At 35.7% G+C, this 12,420-nt stretch overlaps 1 protein-coding gene across 9 annotated transcripts in view; it reads right to left on the bottom strand.

The window, feature by feature from the left end:
- The window catches only part of FER (FER tyrosine kinase), a 432,712-nt gene that overhangs the window by 11,268 nt on the left and 409,024 nt on the right, over window positions 1–12,420 (bottom strand). The window lies entirely within an intron of this gene.

The following is a 12,420-nucleotide window of genomic DNA, read 5'->3' as shown; positions in this document are numbered from 1 at the left end:
AAGATTTTCATAACATTTTAATGTTATGTATAGAGCATACACTATCATAGCTAAACCCCATTCGTAGTGGTGCAAAAAACAATTCTTAAATGGTTTCATTTCTATCCCCGTTGTAAGCCACCCACCTCAACTCTGCCACTCCAGGATTATAAACACCCCTCGGCTAAAAACGTCTTGTTACTTTAAAGTAAGATGGCTTTTTCTTTTTCTTGAACAAAGTAAAATGAGAATGAGAGCGCGCCTGTGCTTTGGTAACTGCTGTGACGTCAGAGTCTGGAGCATAGTTGCTGATTATCCCCTCCAGCTGTGGGAATTAGCTTCCTTCTTACTAGACAGTAATTATGGAAATTCACTATGCTGTTTGGTAGCAAGATTAGTTTTCTTGTCTGCATATCAACTCTTTTTATGTTTGCCATCCAGTAATTTAACACTTTACAGGGAAGTCATTCAATGACTACAAGTTAAGATCATTTTTGAAGAAAGTCAAAGGTATACAGAGCCAAATACTTTGTTTTTGTAAGATAATATCAAGGTAGAGATCAAGAAAGGGATGTTGCATATAAACCAAGATCACACCGCAAAAGTGAAAGTCAATAACCTAATTCTATAACCTTGACCTTGAATCTGGTTTTGCTGGATAATTTAAATTTTTTAAAAAAATATATTTTTAATTTATCTACTTACTTTAATGAGGTATAATTGATACATATTATATCAGTTTCGGGTACAGCATAACGATTCAATATTTGTATATATCCCAAAATACAGTAAGTCTAATTGACATCTATCATAATACTTAGTTACAAAAATTTTTTTCTTGTGATGAAAACTAAAGATTTATTCTCTTAGCCACTTTCAAATGTGCCACACAGTAGTATTATAGTTACCACGCTGTGTTTTATATACCCATGATTTATCTATTTTACTACTGGAAATTTGTACTTTTTGAACCCCTTCACCCATTTGACCAATCCTTTACTTCTGGCAACCACCAATCTGCTCCCTATATCTGACTTTGGTTTCCTTCCTTCCTTTCTTCTCTTCCCTTCCCTACCCTTCCCCCCATCTTCTTCCCTCCCCTACCCTCTGTCTTCCCTCCCCTTCCCTTCCTTCTTCTTCCCTCCCCATCCCTTCCTTCCACCTTCCTTCCCTTCCTTCCATCTTCTTTCCCTTCTTTCTTCCTTCTATCGTCCTTCCTTCCTTTTAAAGATTTCACATGAAAGTGAAATCACATGGCATTGGTCTTTCTCTGACTTATTTCACTTAGCATAATGAGCTCGATGTCCATCTATGTTGTCACAAATGGCAAGATGCTATCTTCTATGGCTGAGTAATATTCCATCGTGTATGTATACAGCACACCTTCTGTACCCTTTTATCTGTCGGTGGGCACTTTCTGTACATGTCATAGCTACTGTAAATAATGCTGCAGTGAACAGGGGGGTCCACATATCTCTTCCAGTTAGTGTTTTTCATTTCTTCAAATAAATACCCAGAAGTGGAAATACTATATCATATGGTAGTTCTATTTTTAATTTTTTCAGGAATCATCATACAGTTTTCCATAGTGGCTACACTATAAACATTTCCACCAGCAGCACACAAAGGTCGCCTTTTTTCACATCCCAACAAACATGGTTTTTTTTGTCTTTTTGATTATAGTCATTTTAACAGGTGTGAGATGATCTCATTGTAGCTTTTTTTTGGACACTGGTATTACAGCGCCATTGACTGTATTCCCTATGCTGTACCTTTCATCTCTGTGCCTTACTAATCCCGTAACTGCAAGCCCGTACCTCCTACTACCTTTCATCCACTTTGCCCATCCCCCAAACATCTCCCCTCTGTTAACCCTCAGTTTGTTCTGTGTTTGTGGTATTTCCTGCTTCTGTTTTTGTGTTTTTAGATGACAAATATGAGCGAAACCATATGGTATTTGTCCTTGACTTATTTCATTTATCATCATACCCTGTAGACTCATCTATGTTGTCACAAATGGCAACATTTCATCCTTTTTTATAGTCGAGTGATATTCTATCATGTATATATACACCATATCTTTATCCATCTCTCAGCGGACACCTAGGCTGCTTCCATATCTTGGCTATTGTAAATAATGCTGCAATAAACAAAGGAGTGCATATTTTTAAATGTTTTCATTTTCTTCTGATAGAAGTGAAATTACAGGATCATATATTTTTATTTTTAATTTCTTGAGGAACCTTTAAATTGTCTACTACAGTGGCTACACTAATTTACATTCCTACCAGCAGTGCAAAGGGCTCCTTTTTCTCCACATTCTTGACAGTATTGTTATTTCTTTTTGATTCTAGCCATTCTTACAGGTGTAAGGTGATCTCTCATTGTGGTTTGGATTTGCATTTCCTTGATGATTAGTGATATTAAGCATCTTTTCATGTGTCTGTTGACCATCTGTATGTCTTCTTTGGGAGAAAAATGTTCAGGTCCTCTGCCCATTAATATTATAATTTGTGAGTTTTTTTGGTGTTGACTTGTGTAAGTTCCTTATATACTTTGGATATTAACCCCTTATCAGATATGTCATTTGCAAATATCTTCTCCCATTCAGTAGGCTTCCTTTTTGTTTTATTGGTGGTTTCCTTTGCTGTGCAGAAGATTTTTATTTTGGTGTAGTCCCAATAGTTCATTTTTGCTTTTGTTTCCTTTGCCTGAGGAGACATAGCTAGAGAAATATTGCTAAGGCTAATATCAAAAATACTACTGCTAATGTTTTTTTCTAAGAGTTTCTAAGAGTTTCATGGTTTCAGGTCTCATATTTAGGTCTTTATTTCGAGTTTATTTCTGTGTATGGTGTAAGAAAGTGGTCCAGTTTCATTCTTTTGGCTGCAGCTATCTAGTTTTCCCAGCACCATTTATTATAATTATTTAAAAAAATATTTAAGTAATCTCTACACACAAAATGGGGATCGCACTCATGACCCCGAAATCAAGAGTCACACACTCTTACAACTGAGCCAGCCAGGCGCTCATCCCAGCACCATTTATTAAAAAAATTGTCTCTTCCTCAATGTATATTCTTTTCTCCTTTGTCACAGATTAAGTGACCATATAAGCATGGGTTTATTTCTGGGTTTTTTTCTGTTCCACTGACCTATGTGTCTATTTTTGTGTCAATACATACTGTTTTCATTACTACAGCTTTGTAGTACATCTGGAAATCTGGGATTGTAATACCTCTAGCTTTGTGCTTCTTTCTCAATATTGCTTTGGCTGTTCAGAGTCTTTGTGGTTCTATACAAATTTTAGGATTATTTGTTCTAGTTCTCTGAAAAATACTATTGGTATTTTGATAGGGATGGCATTGAATCTGTAGGTTGCTTTGGGTAGTATGGATATTTTAACAATACTCTTTCTTCTAATCCATGAGCATGGTATGTCTTTCCATTTGTTTTTGTCCTCTTCAATTTCTTTCATCAACATTTTATAGTTTCCAGAATACAGGTCTGTCTCCCCCTTTGTTAAGTTTATTCCTAGGTATTTTATTCTTTTAGTGCAGTTTTAAGTGGAATTGTTTTCTTAATTTCTCTTTCTACTACTTTGCTGTTAGTGTATAAAAACACTACAGATTTCTGTATGTTAATTTGTATCCTGTAACTTTACTAAATTTATTTATTCTAATGGTTTTTGGTACAGTCTTTTGGGTTTTCTACTTATAGTAACATGTCATCTGTAAATAGTGACAGTTTTACTTCTTCCTTACCAACTTGGATGTCCTTTATTTCTTTTTCTTTTCTCATTGCTATGGCTAGGACTTCCAGCACTATGTTGGATAAAAGTGGCAAGAATGGACCTCCTTGTCTTCTTCTTTATCTTAGAGGAAAAGCTCAGTTTTTCACCATTGAGTATGATGTAAGCTTTGGGCATTTCATGTATGGCCTTTACTATGTTGAGGTATGGTCCCTCTAAACTCAGCTTATTAAGAATTTTTATCACGAATGGATGTTGAATTTGGTCAGACGCATTCTGTGTATCTAACTGAAATGATGATTTCACTTTGATTGATTTGTGAATATTGAACTATCCTTGCGCCCCTGGAATAAATCCTACTTGATTGTAGTGAATGATCCTTTTAATGTCATGCTGAATGTGGTTTGTTAATGTTTTGTCGAGGATTTTTGCATCTTTGTTCACTAGGGATATTGGCCTGTAGTTTTCTTTTTTTGTACTGTCTTGGTATGGTTTTGATGTGAAGGTAAGGCTGGCCTTACAGGATGTATTTGGAAGCTTTCTCTATTTCTTAATGTAATTTGAAGAAGATAAGTATTAACTCTTCATTAAATGTTTGGTAGAATTCACCTGTGAATCCATCTGGTTCTGGACTTTTGTTTGTTGGGAGTTTCTGATTACCAATTCAATTTGGTCATTAGCAGTTGGTCTGTTCATATTTTCTAATTGTTCCTGATTTTTAGAAGAAGATATGTTTCTAGGAATTTATCCATTCCTTCTAGGTTGTGCAATTCATTGGCATATAATTTTTTGTAGTAGTCTCTTGTAATCCTTTGTATTTCTGTCATCTTGGTTGTTACTTTTCTTTCATTTCTGGTTTTCTTTATTTAGGTCCTCTTTTTTCTTGATGAGTCAGGTTAAAGATTTAGCAATTTTGTTGATCTTTTCAAAGAACCAGATCTTGGTTCCACTGATATTTTTTTTTTTTTTTTTTTTGCTTTCTTAAGTCTCTCTTTCATTTATTTCTACTGATCTTTATTATTTCCTTCCTTCTACTAACTTTGGACTTTGTATGTTCTTCTTTTTTTTCTAGTTCCTTTAGGTGTAAGGTAAGATTGTTTATTTGAGATTTTTGTTTGTTTGTTTCTTGAGGGAGACCTGTATTGCTATGAATTTCCCTCTTAGAATTACTTTTACTGTATCTCAACGATTTTGAGCCATTGTGTTTTCATTTGTCTCCATGTATTTTTTTAATTTCCTTTTTGATTTCTTCATTGAATCATTGCTTGGTTAGCAGCATGTTGTTCAGCCTCCATGTGTTTGGGCTTTTTCTAGGTTTTTTTTTTTCCCTATAATTGATTTCTAGTTTCATACTGTTGTGATCAGAAAAGATGTATGATATCAGTCTTCTTAAATTTATTGAGATTTGTTTTGTGGCCTAACGTGATTTATTCTGGAGAATGTTCTCCATGTGCATTTGAAAAGAAATGTGTATTCTGTTGTTTTTGGATGGAATGTTCTGTATACATCTGTTAAATCCACCTGTCTATTGTGTCATTCAAAGACACTGTTTCCTTATTGATTTTCTGTCTGGATGATCTCTCCATTGATATGAGTAGGGTGTTAAAGTCCCCTACTATTATTTTATTAGTGTCAATTTCTCCCTTTATGTCTTTTAATATTTGCTTTATGTATTTAAGTGCTCCAATATTGGGTGTATAGATAGTTAGAACTGTTATATCCTCTTGATCCCTTTATCATTATGTATTGCCCTTCTTTATTTCTTGCTACAGTCTTTGTTTTAAAGCCTGTTTTATCTTATATGAATATTGCCCTTTCCTTTCATAATTTTCTTCTGATTATGTCATTTTCTTTTCTGCTTAACGAAGTCCCTTTAACATTTCTTGTAAGACAGTTTAGTGGTGAGGGACTCCTTTAACTTTTGCCTGGAAAACTCTTTATTTCTCCTTTAATTCTAAATAATAACCTTGCCAGGCAGAGTGTTCTTGGTTGTAAGTTTTTTCTTATCAGCACTTTGAATATTATGATGCCATTCTCTTCTGGCCTGCAAAATTTCTGCTGAAAAATAAGCCAGTAGCTTTATAGGATTACCCTTGTATATTACAAGTTGCTTCTCTTTTGTTGCTTTAACATTTTTTTAAATCTTTAATCCTTGAAATTGTGATTATGTGTGTCATGGTGTGGGTCTCCTTGGGTTTATCTTGTTTGGAACTTTCTTTGCTTCCTGAACCTGGAGCTATTACTTCTTGAAATAAGTTTTCTGCTCCTTTCTCTTCTCCTTCTGGAACCCCTATAATGTGAATGTTTGTTTGCTTGATGTTAAGATCAAGGTTATGATCCCTTAGCCTAACCTCATTTTAAAAATTCTACTTTTTGCTTTCCTGCTTGAGTGCTATTACCCTGTTTTCCAGATTGATGATCTGTTCTTCTTCATCCTCAAATCTAATATTGATTGCCTCTAGTGTATTTTTCATTTTGGTTATTGTATTCTTCAACTCTGATTAGTTTTGTTTTACATTTTCTCTTAGTGAAGTTCTCACAAAGTTCATCTATTCTTCTCCAGTCTGGTAAGCATCTTTATGGCATTACTTTGAACTATTTGTCAAGTAGATGGATGCTCTCCATTTCATTTAGTTCTTTTTCTGAGGTTTTGTTTTGTTCTTTGATTTGAAGCATCTTCCTCTGTCTCCTAATTTTGCTTGTCTTTCTGTGTTTGTTTCTATGAATGAGGCAAAACTGCTATGTCTGCTAACTTGAGAAAATGGTCTTGTGTGTGGTCATCCCCTGTGTAGACTGTGTGTGCTTGGTGACTTTGGCTGGCTGGCTGGAGCCGTGACTGATATTGGCTGGGGTTCCTGGGCACTCTGTACTAGGCTTCCCTGGTGGGAGTGGAAGTGGGTATGGGCCAGAGCAATCCTGGGCAGTCTCTTGAAGAGGGTGCCCTGCAGGAGAGCTGAGGCTAATGTGGGGTGCAAGCCAGGGGTCCCAGGGTATTCAGTGCAGGCAAAGATAACCCTGGTGGGGTGGCTGACACTGAGGGATCCGTAAGCCTGGGTGTCCTGGGATGCTCTATGCAGGATGCATCCTGGTAGGGTGGCTAGAGCCAGGGCAGGGTGTGGGCTGGGGGGCTCCCAGAGGACTCTGTAACAGGAGTGCCCTAGCAAGTCATCTGGAGCCAAAGTGGTATCTTTGAGGGTGAGGTGCACCTGTGTTACCTTGGCAAAAACTACTAGAGATGTAATGAGCACTGACCAGGCATGTCCTGGTGTGTGCTGTGCTGGGTGGGGATGCCTTGCTAGGATGGCTTGGGTTGGTGTGGGCTAGGGGTTCAGGGTTCATTGAGGAGGCAGGCTGGCTTTCAAGGTGCAGTGGAATGTAAACCATGACACTTGCCAGCCCCTCTGATTTGGAGAGTTCCAGCAGCTCCCCTGCTGTTTAGAAGAGTTCTAGAGCTAGATCTTTTAAATTCTAATTGCTTTTTTAAACCACGGCTTTTTTCTCCTTTTTTTTTTTTTTTTTTTTTTTTTAACCTAAGTTCCAAAGGGCATCTGGGACATCATGTCACGGTGGTTTTGATTTGCATTTTCCTGGTGATTAATGATATTGAGCATTTTTTTTTTCATGTACTTATTGGCCATCTGTATGTCTTCTTTAGAAAACGGTCTTGTCAAATTTGCCTGTTTCTTAATTGAATTAGTTTTTTTATATTGAGTTGTATGAATTATTTTGGATATTATCAGCCCTTCATCAGAAACATGATTTGCAAATACTTTCTCCCATTTAGCAGGTTCCCTTTTCATTTCGTTGTTTCCTTTCCTTTGCTGTGCAGAAAGTTGTAGCTTGATGTAGTCCTACTAGTTAGTTAAAGTAGAAAACCTTTGCTTTTGGTGTCAGATCCAAAAAAATTATCTCCAAGACCAAGTCAAGGAAATTACTGCCTATGTTTACTTCTAGGAATTTAGTGGGTTTGAGTCTTCTGTTAAAGTCTTGAATCCATTTCGAGGTAATTTTTGTGTATGGTATAAGATAGTGGCCCAGTTTCATTCTTTTGCATGTGACTGTGTAGTTTTCCCAGCAGCATTTATTGAAGAGACTGTTCCCTCCCTATTGTATCGTCTTGGTCCTTCTGTTATAAATCGATTAACCATATATACATTGGTTTATTTCTGGGCTCTCCTATTTCATTGATCTATGTATCTATTTTTACACCAACACCCTACTGTTTCAATTACTACAGCTTTTTAGTAGAGTTTGACAACAACCAGCACAATGCCTCCAACTTTGTTCTTTCCCAAGATTGCCTTGGTTATTCATGGTCTTTTGTAGCTCCATACAAATTTTAGAATTGTTCTATTTCTTTCAAAAACGCATTTAATCTGTTGGTTACTTGGGTAGTATATACATTTAACAATATTAATTCTCCTAATCCAGGAGCATGGAATATCTTTTATTTGTATTGTCATCAGTTTCTTTCAATAATATCTTACAGTGTCTGAGTATAAGTCTTTCACCTCCTAAGTTAAATTTATTTGTAGGTATTTTATTCTTTTTGATGCAATTGTAAACAGATTGTTTTCTTAATTTCTCTTTCTGATAGTTCATTTCAATGTATAGAAATGCAACAGATTTTTGTATACTGTACCCTGCAACTTTACAGAATTCATTAATTCTAACAGTTTATTGGTAGAGTCTTTAGTGTTTCTATATATAATAATGCCATCTGCAAAGAGTGGTAATTTTACTTCTTTTCCAGTTGACATGCTTTTTATTTTATCCTTACATAATTGCTCTGGCTACAACTTCCAATACTACGTTGAGTAAAAGTGGTGAGAGTGGGAATCCTTGTTTTATTCCTGATCTTAGAAAAGCTTTCAGCTTTTCACTGTTGAGTATGATGGCTGTGGGCTTGTGTCATATATGGCCTGTATTATGCTCTGATATGTTCTTTCTATACCCAGTTTGTTGAGATTTTATCACAAATGGATGTTGAATTTTGCCAAATGCTTTTTTCTGCATCGATTGAGATGATAATTTTTATCCTTCCTTTTGTTTCTTTGGCAATTCTCGTTGATTGTCTTGTGGAGGTTAAAACATTCCTGCATCCCTGGAATAAATCCCACTTGAATGTGGTGTGTACCTCTTAATGTATTGCTGAATTCGGTTTGCTAAAATTTTGTTGAGGAATTTTGCAGCTATGTTCATAAGAGATATTGGCCTATAATTTTCTTTTCTTGTGGTGTCTTTGTCTGGTTTTGATATCAGGGTGATGCTGGCCATGTAAAATGACTTTGGAAGTATTTCCTCCTCTTCTATTTTTTGGAAGAGTTTTAAAGAAGAATTAATGCCCATCTTTCTCCATGTTTGGTAAGATACGCCAGTGAAATCATGTGGTCCTGGACTTTTGTTAGTTTTTGTTTACTAGTAAGGAAATCAAATCAGTAATCAGTTTGTTCAGATTCTCTATGTCTTCATAATTCAGTCTTGGTTAAGTTGTATATTTTTAGGAATTTATTCTACTTTGTCCTTGTGTTGTGGCATATTGTTGTTCACAGTAGTCTTTTATGACCCTTTGTATTTCTGTGGTACCAGTGTAATATCTCCTCTTTCATTTCTTGTTTTGAGTCCTCATTTTTCTTTGTAAGTCTAGCTAAAGGTTTGTCAATTTTATTTTTTTCAGAGAACAATCTCTTTGCTCACCCACCATTCTTTTTATTGTCTTTTTAGTCTCTTTCCTATATTTCTGCTCTGAGCTTTGTTATTTCCTTCCTTCTACTAACTTTGGGCTTCATTTCTCCTTCTTTTTCTAGTTACTTGATGAATAATGTTAGTTTGAGATTTTTCCCTTTATTTATTGCCATGAACTTCCCTCTTAGAATTGCTTTTCCTGCATCTCATAAATTTTGGTATATTGTATTTCCATTTTGATTTGTCTCAAGGGTTTTTTAAAGTATTTTATTTACTTCTTCTACAGAGAGAGAACACACATAAGCAGAGGGAGAGGGAGAAGCAGAGAATCCCAAGCAGACTCCATGCTGAGTGAGGAGCCCCATGAGGGGCCTGATCTCACAACTCTGAGATCATGACCTGAGCCGAAATGAAGAATTGGACACTTAACTGACTGAGCCACCCTGGTGCCCCTCAAGGTATTTTTTTTGATTGCTCTTTTGATTTCTTTAACCCATTGGTTTTTCAGTAGAATGATGTTTAATCTCCAAATAAATGTGAAATTTCATAACATTGTGGTCAGAAAAGATGCTTGATATGATTTCAATCTTCTTAAATTTATTAAGACTTGTTTTGTGGCCTAAGATATGATCTGTCCTAGAGAATATTTCATACGCATTTGAGAAGGATGCGTATTTTGGTGCTTTTGAATGAGATGTTCTGTATATATCTACGCAGTCCATCTGGTCCAATGTGTCATTTAAAGTCCATATTTCCTTACTGATTTTTCTGTCTGGATGATCCATCCATAGATGTAAGTGGTATTTTAAACTCTTCTACATTATTGCTATTTATTTCTCCCTTTAGATATGTTAACATTTGCTTTATATGTTTAAGTGCATAAATATTTACAAATGTTATATACTCTTGTTATATTGGCCACTTTATCATTCTGTGATGCCCTTCTTTGTCCTTGAATAGTCTTAAAATCGATTTGGTGTGATATAAGTACAGCTATCTTAGCTTTCTTTTTATTTTCATTGGCATGAAATATCTATTCCTATCTCCTCAAGTCTGTGTATGTCCTTTCATCTGCAGTGAGTTTCCTGTGGGCAGCTTATAGATGAATCTTGTTTTTTATCCACTCATCCAGTCTCTGTCTTTTGATTAGAGAATTTAGTCAATTTACACTTAAAGCAATTGTTGATAGATATGTACTTATTGCTGGTATAATTGCTTCCCAGCTGTTTGTAGTTTTTCTCTGTTCATTTCTTCTCTTGCTCCTTTCCTTTGTGGTTTGATTACTTTCTTTACTGGTATGCTTAAATTTCTTTTCTAATGATCTTTTGTGTATCTACTATAAATTTTTGCTTTGTGGTTACCATGAGGGTTACATAAAAAAACCTATATTTATAACACTCTATTTTAAGTTGATAAAAACTTAAGTTTGAATGGATTCTAAAGCTCTACAAATTTACTCTCCCTCACAACATTTGGTTTTTGATGTCATAGTTTACATCTTTTTATTTTGTGTATCCCTTAACTAATTATTAGTTATTTTTATTACTTTTGTCTTTTAACCTTCATAGTAGCTTTGTAAATGATTAATCTATCTTCACTATACATTTACCTTTATCAATGAGATTTATACTTTCATGTGTTTTCTCGTTACTAATAAGCACCCTTTCTTTTCAGCTTAGAGAAGTCCTTTTAACATTTCTTGTAAGGCTGGTTTAATGGTGATGAACTTCTGAACTTTCGCTTATCTGGAGAATTCTTTGTATCTCCATCAATTCTAAATGGTAACTTTGCCAAGTAGAGTCTTCTTGGTTGCAAGTGTTCTACTTTCAGTTTCTGAATATATTGTGCTACTCTCTTCTGGCCTGCAAAGTTTCTGCTAAAAAATTTGCTGATAGTCTTATGGGGGCTCCTTTGTATGTGACAATTTGTTTTTCTCTTGCTGCTTTTAAGATTATTCTCTTTAATCTTTGACATTTTAATTATGTGTCTTGGTGTGAGTCTCTTTGAGTTCCTTTTATTTGTAACTCAATGGGCCTCCTAGATCAGGATGTGTTTCTTTCCCTAAATTTGGGAAATTTTTAACCATTATTTCTTCAAAGAAGTTGTCTGTCCCTTACTCTCCCCTCTTCTTCCTCTGGGACTTATATAAGGCAAATGTTAGTCTGCTTCATGGTGTCCTATAAGTCCCTTGAGTTATCTTCACTTTTTAAAATTCTTTTTGCTGCTCTGATTGGGTGAGTTCACTACTTTGAGTTAACGGGTCCTTGCTTTTTCATCCAGTTTGCTGGTAAACTCCTCTAGTGTATTTTTTTTTTTTAAGCTCAATTATTTCATGTTTCAGCTCTGTGACTTGTTTGGTACTTTGTTAGATTTTCTATCTCTTCATTGAAGTTCTCGCCACGTGCATCCCTTCTTCTGAGTTTGGTAAGCATCATTATGATCATTACTTTGAAGTCTTTACCAGGTAAATCATTTATCTCTGTTTCACTAAAATTTTATTTTCCTGAGGGTTTATTTTGTTCTTTCGTTTGGAACATATTTCAGTGTTTCTTCATTTTGCTTGACTCTGTTGGTTTTTATGCATTTAAGGAACAGCCACCTCTCCCAGTCTTGTAGAAGTACCCTCATGTATTACATGAATGTCGTCATTGAACCTTGCCCTAGCTCTTTGTTGTCTTTCAAACCTTTGTGATTGCCCATGCAGACTACTTTAATAGCTCACAGTAGTTGAGGGCACTCCTAGACCTATCGTGTCCAAAAGAAAGAATCTCAGCACTGAAACTGAGTTTGATTTGCAGCCAGTTTAGTAGTTTCTAAACTACTGGCTGGTCCCACAGTCCTGTGGGACTACAAGTGTAAGCCCCACTGACCACTAGAGCCAGCCAATCTGGAGTTGTCCTCTGGGCAGCAGTTGTAAAAATTGGGGTTTTAGATGAGTGCATAAGTTCCTTTCTGGGAGATACCAGGGAGGTGGAGTGAGGCAGAGGGAGAGTGCAAAGATGGTAT

This window comes from Ursus arctos, unplaced genomic scaffold, assembly GCF_023065955.2.
Source record: "Ursus arctos isolate Adak ecotype North America unplaced genomic scaffold, UrsArc2.0 scaffold_5, whole genome shotgun sequence".
NCBI classification, from domain to species: Eukaryota; Metazoa; Chordata; class Mammalia; order Carnivora; family Ursidae; genus Ursus; species Ursus arctos.
Note: the sequence above shows the minus strand (reverse complement) of the source record. Positions and strands in the feature narration are given on the sequence as shown.